Source organism: Canis lupus, unplaced genomic scaffold (genome assembly GCF_003254725.2).
Source record: "Canis lupus dingo isolate Sandy unplaced genomic scaffold, ASM325472v2 SANDYSCAFF062, whole genome shotgun sequence".
In the NCBI taxonomy this organism is placed as follows: Eukaryota; Metazoa; Chordata; class Mammalia; order Carnivora; family Canidae; genus Canis; species Canis lupus.
In genome coordinates, this window is record NW_026019448.1 from 105527 (window position 1) to 115802 (window position 10276).

Genomic DNA, 10276 nt, shown 5'->3' on the forward strand with positions numbered 1-10276 from the left:
ACAGACACCGGGTCCCAATTTTGCACAGTTGAGGACCATGTCAACAGGGCCAGGTGAGGCCCAGATGGGGACCGGAGTCCCCAAATCCAGGTGAAGCCCAGGTGGGGACCACAGTCACCAGATCCAGGGTAGTCTCAGGTGCAGACCAGAATCAACAGGTCCATGTGAGGTGCAGGTGGCAACCACACTCACCCGGTCCCGGAGAGGCCCCGGTGGGGACCAGAGACACGAGGTACATGAGAAGCTAGAAACACTGCAGCCACCAGGTCCACATGATGTCCATGTGGGAACGAAAATCACCAGTTACAGGTGAGGACCAGGTGGGGATCCGACTCACCATATCCAGGTGAGACCCTGGTTGGAACCAGTGTCACCATGTCCTCGTGTGCCCCAGGTGAAGACCAGAGTTGTTAGGTCAGGCTGGTTGAGTGTTAGTGAACAGTGTAATCATATCCTGATGCTACCCAGGTGGGTACCAGAGACACCAGGTCCTTGTGAGGCCCAGGTGTAACCGGAGACATGATGTCCAGGTGAGGTCTCGATGGGAACCACAGTCACCAGGTCAGGTGAGCCCATGCTTAGGATCAGAGTCACCAGGTACAGGTGAGGCCCAGGTGGAGCCAGAGTCACCCGGTACAGAAGAGACCAAAGTCAGGACCAGAGTTACCAGGATCAGGTCAGTCCCAGTGGGTAATACAGTAACCATGTCCCAATGATGCCCAGGTAGAATCAGAGTCACCAGGTCCAGCGAGGCGCAGGTGGGGAGAATATTCACTAGGTCCAGGTGAGGCCCAGATGAGGACCAGAGTCACCAGGTCTAGTTGACGCCCAGAGGGGTACCAGATTCACCTGGTCTAGGGGACATCCAGATGGGGACCAGAGTCCACATGTCAGGGTGAGGCCCAGAGGGCATCCAGAATCATCATGTCCAGGTGAGGCTCAGGTGTGGAACAGAGTCACCAGGTACCAATGATGCCCAGGTGAGGACCAGAATCACCAGGTATGGGTGACGCGCAGATAGCATCAGAGTCACCAGTTCCAGATGCGGCCAAGGGAGAGTCCACAGCATCAGGTTCAGGTGGGGAACAAAGTCACCAGGACTGGGTGAGGCCCAGATGGGGACCAGATTCACCAGGTCCAAGTGAAGCCCAGGTGGTGACCAGAGTCCACGGGTCTGGGGGAGGACCAGGTATAGACCAGATTCACTAGGTCCAAGAGGCCCAAGTGGGGACCTGAGTCACCAAGTATGGGTGAGGCCCAGGTGGCAAACCCACTCACCAGGTCCAGGTGAGCCCAGCCTGCAGGCCAGAGTCACCAGATCCAGGTGAGGCCCTAGTGGGGATCGGAGTCAACAGGTAAATGTGAGTCTACAAGAGGACCACAGTGACCAGGTCCAGGTGTGGTTCATGTGGGAACGAGAGTCACCAGATCCAGGTGAGACCCAGGTGGGGACCACAGTCACCAGGTCCAGATTGAGGCTTAGTTGGGGGGACCAGAGTCATCGGGACCAGTTGAGGCCAAAGTGTGGAGCAAAGTTATCATGTCCAGGTGAGGCCCAGGTGGAGAACAGTGTAACCATGTCCCATTGATGCCAGGTGGGAAAAGAGTCACAAGGTCCAGACGAGGCCTAAGTCAGGAGTAGATTCACCAGGTCCTGTTGAGGCCCAGCTGAAGACCAGTGTCCCCAGCTCCGGGAGAGTCCAAGAGGGGGACCAGAGACACCCGGTTCTGGTGATATCCAGGGGTGACCAGAGTCACCACGTCAGGGTGAGGCCCAGAGGGGGACGAGAATCACTAGGTCCAGGTGAGGCCCCGATGTGGAACTGAGAAACCAGGTCCCATGATGCCCATATGAGGACCTGAGTCATCAGGTCCAGGTGAGGTCCCTGTGGGAACCAGTCACCTCGTCCAGGTGAGGCCCAGGTGGGACCACAGTAACCAGGTCCAGGTGAGGCCCAGGTATATAAGAGAGTATCCAGGTCCCAGTGATGCCCAGGTAAGGACCAGCGTCATCAGGTCCAGGAGAGGCCCAAATATGTATCAGAGTCATTGTGTGCCAGGTGAGGCCAGATGGAGACAACACGGACCAGGTTCAGGAGAGCCCCATATGGGAACCAGAGCAACCAGATCCAGGTGAGGTCCAGGTGGGACCACAGTCACAAGGTCCAGGTGAGGCGCAGGTGGCAACAGGATTCACCAAGTCCAGGTGAGACCCAGGTGGTGATCAGTCACCAGATCCAAGTGAGGACCAGCTAAGGACCAGATTCAACAGGCCCAAGTGAAGCCCAAGGGGTGACCAGATTTACCAGGTAAGGGTGAGGCCCAGAGGGGGAACCAGAGTAACCAGTTTAGTTTGAGGCCCAGAATGGGACCAGAGGTCCCTGGTCAAAGTGAGGACCAGGTGTGGAATAGAGTATCCATGTCCGAATGATGCCTGGTTGAGGACCAAAGTCACAAGGGCCATGCAGGCCCAGATGGGGAACAGAATCACTAGGTCCTGGTGAGGCATAGAAAAAGACCACATTCAGCAGTATCAGGTGAGCCCCTTGTGGGAACCGGAGCCACTCTATCCAGCTGAGTCCCAGGTCCATGTGAAGCCCACGTGAGGACCAGATTCATCAGGTCGAATTGAGGCATAGCTGGGGACAAGAGTCACCAGGTCTGGGTGCGGCCTAGGTGGAGCAAGATTCAGCAGTTCTGAGTTAGGTCAAAGTGGGGACGAGAGACACCAGGTCCAGGTGAGGCCAAACTGAGTACCAGATTCACCACATCCAGGTGAGGTCCATGTTGGAAAGATAGTCACCAGGTCCAGGAGAGGTCCATGTGGGGACCAGAGTCACTAGATCCAGGTGAAGTCCAGGTGGGGACCAGAGTCACCAGATCGAGGTGAAGCCCAGGTGGGGACCAGAGTCACTAGGTGCAGATGAGGCCCAAGTGAGGACCAGAGTTACCAGGTACACGTGAGGATCCGGTGGGGATCAGAGGCAACAGGTCCATGTGAGGCCGGCTTGGGGACCATGGTCCACAGGTGCACTTGAGACCCAGGTGTGGAACACAGTAACCAGGTCCAGGTGAGTCCCCCGTGGTGACAAGAGTCACCCCGTCCAGGTGAGGTCCAGGTGGGGACCAGGATCACCAGTTACAGGAGAGGCCCTTGAAAGAACCAGAGTCAACAGTTCGAGGTTAGGCGCAGGTGGCAACCAGGGTCAGCAGGTCCAAGTCAAGCCAAAGGGGACTTCACAGTCACTAGGGCACGGTGAGACCCAGAGGGGAGCATAGTCACCTGGTCCATGTGAGGTTCAGTTGTGGAACACAGTCACCAGGTCCCAATTTTGCGCAGTTGAGGACCATGGTCAACAGGGCCAGGTGAGCCCCAGATGGGACCGGAGTTCCCAAATCCAGGTGAAGTCCAGGTGGGGACCACAGTAACTAAATCCAGTGTAGTCTCAGGTGCAGACCAGAATCACCAGGTGCAGGTGAGATGCAGGTGGCAACCACACTGACCAGGTCCCGGTGAGGCCCTGGTGGGGACCAGAGTCACGAGGTACATGAGAAGCTAGAAACACTGCAGCCACCAGGTCCACAGGATGTCCATGTGGAAACGAGAATCACCAGTTAAAGATGAGGACCAGGTGGGGATCCGAGTCACCATGTCCAGGTGAGACCCAGGTGGGAACCAGTGTCACCATGTCCAGGTGTGGCCCAGGTGAAGACCAGAGTTAATAGATCCGGCTGGGTCACTGTTAGTGAACAGTGTAACCATATCCTAATGCTACCCAGGTGGGTACCAGAGACACCAGGCCCTGGTGAGGCCCAGGTGGGACCAGAGACATGGGTCCAGGTGAGGTCCGGATGGGAACCACAGTCACCATGTCAGGTGAGGCCATGCTTAGAATCAGAGTCACCAGTTACAGGTGAGGCCCAGTTAGAGCCAGAATCACCTGGTACAGAAGAGACCAAAGTCAGGACCAGAGTTACCAGGATCAGGTCAGTCCCAGTGGGGAACAGAGTAACCATGTCCCGATGATGCCCAGATAGAACCAGCGTCACCAGATCCAGATGAGGCACAGGTGGGGAGCATATTCACTAGGTCCCGTTGAGGCCCTGTTGAGGACCTGAGACACCAGGTCTAGTTGAGGCCTAGAGGGGTACCAGATTCACCTGATCTAGGTGACATCCAGATGGGGACCAGAGTCACCATGTCAGGCTGAGGCCCAGAGGGGATCCAGAGTCATCATGTCCAGGTGAGGCTCAAGTGTGGAAGAGAGTATCCAGGTCATAATGGTCCACAGGTGAGGACCAGAGTCACAAGATCTGGGTGAGGCCCAGTTAGGATTAGAGTCACTAGTTCCAGTTGAGGCCAAGAAGGAGTCCACAGCAATCAGGTCCAGGTTGGGAAGAAAGTCAACAGGACTGTTGAGGCCTTGATGGGGACCTATTCACCAGGTCCAGGTGATTCCCAGGTGGTGACCAGGGTTACCAGGTCCGGGTGAGGACCAGGTAAGGACCAGATTCACCAGGTCCAAGTGAGGCCCACGGGGGGACCTGTGTCACCAGGTATGGGTGAGCACCAGGTGGCAACCCCACTCACTAGGGCCAGGTGAGGACAACCTGGAGGCCATGCAGAGGAACCGTGTCCCGGTGATGCCCAGGTAGGGACCAGAGTTACCAGGTCCATCTGAGGCCAACCTGCAGGCCATGCAGTGGATCCATGTCCCGATGATGCCCAGGTAGTTACAAGAGACACCAGGTCCAAATGAGGCCCAGATGGAGCATATTCAATAGGTCCAGGTGAGGCCTAGTTGAGGACCAGAGTCACCAGAACTGGTTGAGGCCTAGAGGGGTACCAGAATCACCTGGTCCATGTGACATCCAGATGGAGACCAGAGTCACCAGGTCAGGGTTAGGCCCAGTGTGGTTCCAGAATCCAGAGCCTCATGTCCATGTGAGGCTCAGGTGTGGAACAGAGTCACCAGGTACCAATGATGCCCAGGTGAGGACCAGAGTCACCAGGTCTGGCTGACACGCAGATAGGATCAGAGTCACCAGGTCCAGGTGAGGCCATGAAAGAGTCCACAGCAATCAGGTCAAGGTGGGGAACAAAGTCACCAGGACTGAGTGAGGCCAAAATGGGGACCAGATTCACCAGGTCCAGGTGAGGCCCAGGTGGTGACCAGAGACCCCGGGTCTGGGAGAGGACCAGGTAAGGACCAGATTCACCAGGTAGAAGAGGCCCACATGGGGACCTGAGTCACCAATTATGGGTGAGGCCCAAGAGGCATCCCCACTCACCAGGTCCAGGTGAGGCCAACCTGCAGACCAAGTCACCCGATCCACGTGAGGACCTAGTGGGGACTGGAGTCACCAGTTAAAAATGATTCTACAAAAACAACACAGTCACCAGATCCTGGTGTGGTTCATGTGGGAACGAGAGTCACCAGGTCCAGGTGAGACCCAGGTGGGGACCACAGTCACCAGGTCCAGGTGAGGCCCAGGTGGGACCACAGTCACCAGGACCAGGTGAGGCCTAGGTCGGGGGACCAGAGTCATCAGGACTAGTTGAGGCCAAAGTGTGGAGCAAAGTTATCAGGGCCATGTGAGGCCCAGTTGTGAAAGAGTAACCATGTCCCATTGATGCCAGGTGGGAAAAGAGTCACAAGGTCCAGACGAGGCCTTAGTGAGGAGTAGATTCACCAGGTCCTGTTGATGCCCAGTTGAGGACCAGTGTCCCCAGCTCCGGGTGAGTCCCAGAGGGGGACCAGAGTCACCCGGTTCTGGTGATATCCAGGTGGGGACCAGAGTCACCACGTCAGGGTGAGGCCCAGAGGGGGACGAGAATCACTAGGTCCAGATGAGACCCCGATGTGGAACTGAGAATCCTGGTCCCGTGATGCCCATATGAGGACCTGAGTCACCAGGTCCAAGTGAGGTCCCTGTGGGAACCAGTCACCTCGTCCAGGTGAGGCCCAGGTGGGACCACAGTCACCAGGTTCAGGTGAGGCCCAGGTATATAGAGAGTATCCAGGTCCCAATGATGCCCAGGTAAGGACCAGAGTCAACAGGTCCAGGAGAGAACCAAATATGGATCAGAGTCATTGTGTTCCAGTTGAGGCCAGAAGGAGACCACAGGAACCAGGTCCAGGAGAGCCCCATATGGGAACCAGAGCCAACAGATCAGGGTGAGGTCCAGTTGTGACCACAGTCAGAAGGTCCAGGTGAAGCGCAGTTGGCAACAGGATTCACCAAGTCCAGGTCAGGCCCAGGTGGCCACCAGTCACCAGATCCAGATGCGGACCAGCTAAGGACCAGATTCACGAGGCTCAAGTGAAGCCCAAGGGGTGACCAGAGTCACCAGGTAAGGGTGAGGTTCAGAGGGGGAACCAGAGTAACCAGTTTAGTTTGAGGCCCAGAATGGGACCAGAGGTCCCTGGTCAAAAGTAGGCCCAGGTGTGGCATAGAGTATCCAGGTCCCAATGATGCCTGGGTGAGGACCAGAGTCCCTAGGGCCATGCAGGCCCAGATGGGGAACAGAATCACTAGGTCCTGGTGAGGCATAGAATAAGACCACAATCACCAGTATCAGGTGTGCCCCTTGTGGGAACCAGAGCCACTCTATCCAGCTGAGTCCCAGGTCCATGTGAGCCCGACGTCAGAACCAGATTCATCAGGGCGAATTGAGGCATAGCTGGGGACAAGAGTCACCAGGTGTGGTTGCGGCCTACGTGGGGCAAGATTCAGCAGTTCTGAGTTAGGTGAAAGTGGGGACAAGAGACACCAGGTCCAGGTGAGGCCAAACTTGACCAGAGTCACCAGATCCAGGTGAGCTCCATGTTGGAAAGAGAGTCACCAGGTCCAGGAGAGGTCCAGCTGGGGACCAGAGTCACCAGATTCAGGTGAATTCCAGGTGGGGACCAGAGTCACCAGATCCAGGTGAAGCCCAGGTAGGGACCAGAGTCACTAGGTCCAGATGAAGCCTAGGTGAGGGCCAGAGTTACCAGGTACACGTGAGGCCCTGGTGGGGATCAGAGGCAACAGGTCCATGTGAGGCCTGCTTGGGGACCATGGTCAACAGGTCTACCTGAGGCCCAGGTGGAACACAGTAACCAGGTCCAGGTGAGCTCCGGTGGTGACAAGAGTCACCACGTCCAGGTGAGGCCCAAGTGGGGACCATGATCACCAGGTACAGGGGAGGCCCTTGAAAGAATCAGAGTCAACTGTTCGAGGTCAATCGCTGGTGGCAACCGGGGTCAGCAGGTTCATGTCAGGCCAAAGTGTGGTTGACAGTCACTAGAGTATGTTGAGACCCAGAGGGGGACCAGAGTCACCTGGTCCAGGTGAGGTCCAGTTGTGGAACACAGTCTCTGGGTCCCAATTATGCCCAGTTGAGGACCATGTTCAACAGGGCCAGGTGAGGCCCAGATGGGGACTGGAGTCCCCAAATTCAGTTGAAGCCCTTGTGGGGACCACAGTCACCAGATCCAGGGTAGTCTCAGGTGGAGACCAGAATCAAGAGGTCCTGGTGAGGTGCAGGTGGCAACCACACTCACCAAGTCCCGGTGAGGCCCTGGTGGGGACCAGAGTCACGAGGTACATGAGAAGCTAGAAACACTGCAGCCACCAGGTCCACATGATGTCCATTGGGAACGAGAATTACAAGTTACAGGTGAGGACCAGGTGGGGATCCGAGTCACCATGTCCAGGTGAGACCCTGGTGGGAACCAGTGTCACCATGTCCAAGTGTGGACAAGGTGACGACGAGAGTTAATAGGTCCGGCAGGGTCACTGTTAGTGAACAGTGTAACCATATCCTGATGCTACTCAGGTGGGTACCAGATACAAGGTCCTGGTGAGTCCCATTTGGACCAGAGACATGAGGACCAGGTGAGGTACCGATGGAAACCATAGACACCAGGTCAGGTGAGGCCATGCTTAGGATCAGAGTCACCAGTTACAGGTGAGGCCCAGGTGGAGCCAGAGTCACCTGGTACAGAAGAGGCCAAAGTCAGGACCAGAGTTACCAGGATCAGGTCAGTCCCAGTGGGGAATAGAGTAACCATGTCTCGATGATGCCCAGGTAGAACCAGTCACCAGGTCCAGATGAGGCGCAGGTTGGGAGCATGTTCACTAGGTCCCCGTGAGGCCCAGGTCAGGACCAGAGTCACCAGTAAAGTTGAGGCCTAGAGGGATACCAGATTCACCTAGTCTATGTGACATCCGGATGGGGACCAGAGTCACAAGGTCAGGGTGAGGACCAGAGAGGTTCCAGAGTCATCATGTCCAGGTGAGGCTCAGGTGTGGAACAGAGTATCCAGGTCATAACGGTCCACATGTGAGGACCAGAGTCACCAGATCTGTGTGAGGCCCAGTTAGGATCAGAGTCACCAGATCCAGTTGAGGCCAAGAGGAGTCCACAGCAATCAGGTCCAGGTGGGGAAGAAAGTCAACAAGACTAGGTGAGGCCCAGAGGGGGACCAGATTCACCAGGTCCAGGTGATTCCCAGGTGGTGACCAGGGTTACCAGGTCCGGGTGAGGACCAGGAAAGGACCAGATTCACCAGGTCCAAGTGAGGCCCATGTGGGGACCTGTGTCACCAGATATGGGTGAGCCCCAGGTGGCAACCCCAATCACTAGGGCCAGGTGAGGCCAACCTGGAGGCCACGCAGAGAAACACTGTCCCGGTGATGCCCAGGTAGGGACCAGAGTTACAAGGTCCAGCTGAGGCCAACCTGCAGGCCATGCAGTAGATGCATGTCCCGATGATGCCAAGGTAGGAACGAGAGTCACCAAGTCCAACTGATGCCCAGATTAAGCATATTCACTAGGCCCAGGTGAGGCCCAATTGAGGACCAGAGTCACCAGGTCAAGTTGAGGCCTTGAGGGGTACCAGATCCACCTGGTTTGGGTGACATCCAGATGGGGACCAGAGTCCCCATGTCAGGCTGAGGCCCAGAGGGGATCCAGAGTCATCATGTCCAGGTGAGGCTCAGGTGTGGAACAGAGTATCCAGGTCATAATGGTCCACAGGTGAGTACCAGAGTCACCAGATCTGGGTGAGGCCCAGTTAGGATCAGAGTCACAAGTTCCAGGTGAGGACAAGAAGGGGTCCACAGCAATCAGGGCCAGGTGGGTAACAAAGTCAACAGGACTGGGTGAGGCACAGATGGGGACCAGATTCTCCAGGCCCAGGTGAGGCCCAGGTGGTGATCAGAGTTACAAGTTCCGGGTGAGGACCAGGTAAGGACCAGATTCACCAGGTCGAAGTGAGGCCCACGTGGGGACCTGTGTCAACAGGCATGTGTGAGGCCCAAGTGACAACCCCTCTCACCAGGTCCAGGTGAGGCCAACCTGCAGGCCATGCAGAGGAACCGTGTCCCGATGAAGCCCAGGTAGGGACCAGAGTCACCAGGTCCATATGAGGTCCAGATCGTGTATATTCACTAGGTCCAAGTGAGGCCCATTTGAGGACCAGAGTCACCAGATATGGTTGAGGCCTAGAGGGGTACCAGAATCACCTGGTCCAGGTGACATCAAGATGGGGATCAGAGTCACCAGGTCAGGGTGAGGCCCAGAGAGGTTCCAGAGTCATCATGTCCAGGTGAGGCTCAGGTGTGGAACAGAGTAATCAGGTACCAATGATGCCCAGGTGAGTTCCAGAGTCACCAGATCTGGGTGACGCGCAGATAGGATCAGAGTCACCAGTTCCAGGTGAGGCAAAAAGAGTCCACAGCAATCAGTTCCAAGTGGGGAACAAAGTCACCAGGACTGGGGGAGGCCCAGATAGGACCAGATTCACCAGGCCCAAGGGAGGCCAAGGTGGTGACCAGAGTCCCTGGGTCTGGAAGAGTACCAGGTAAGGACAAGAGTCACCAGGTCCAAGAGGCCCACGTGGGGACGTGGGTCACCAGATATGTGTGAGGCCCAGGTGGCAACCCCACTCACCAGGTTCAGGTGAGGCCAACTTGCAGGCCAGAGTCACCAGATCCAGGTGAGGCCCTAGTGGGTACCGGAGTCACCACGAAAATGTGAGTCTACAAGTACACCACAGTCACCAGGTCCAGGTTTAGTTTATGTGGGAACGAGAGTCACCAAGTCCAGGTGAGACCCAGGAGGGGACCACAGTCACCAGGTCCAGATTGAGGCCTAGGTGGGGGAACCAGAGTCATCAGGACCAGTTGAGGCCAAAGTGTGGAGCAAAGTTATCATGTCCAGGTGAGCCCCAGGTGGGGAACAGAGAAATCATGTCCCATTGATGCCAGGTGGGAAAAGAGTCACAAG

General features: G+C 56.4%; 1 long non-coding RNA gene across 2 annotated transcripts in view; it reads left to right on the plus strand.

The window, feature by feature from the left end:
• The window catches only part of LOC125754755 (uncharacterized), a 49653-nt gene extending 42065 nt beyond the window's left edge, over window positions 1-7588 (plus strand). For both annotated transcript variants that reach the window (XR_007409561.1, XR_007409562.1), the window contains exon 3: window positions 7514-7588. This is a non-coding gene — a long non-coding RNA (uncharacterized LOC125754755). The remainder of the gene's footprint in view (window positions 1-7513) is intronic.
• Window positions 7589-10276: the final 2688 nt, after the last annotated feature.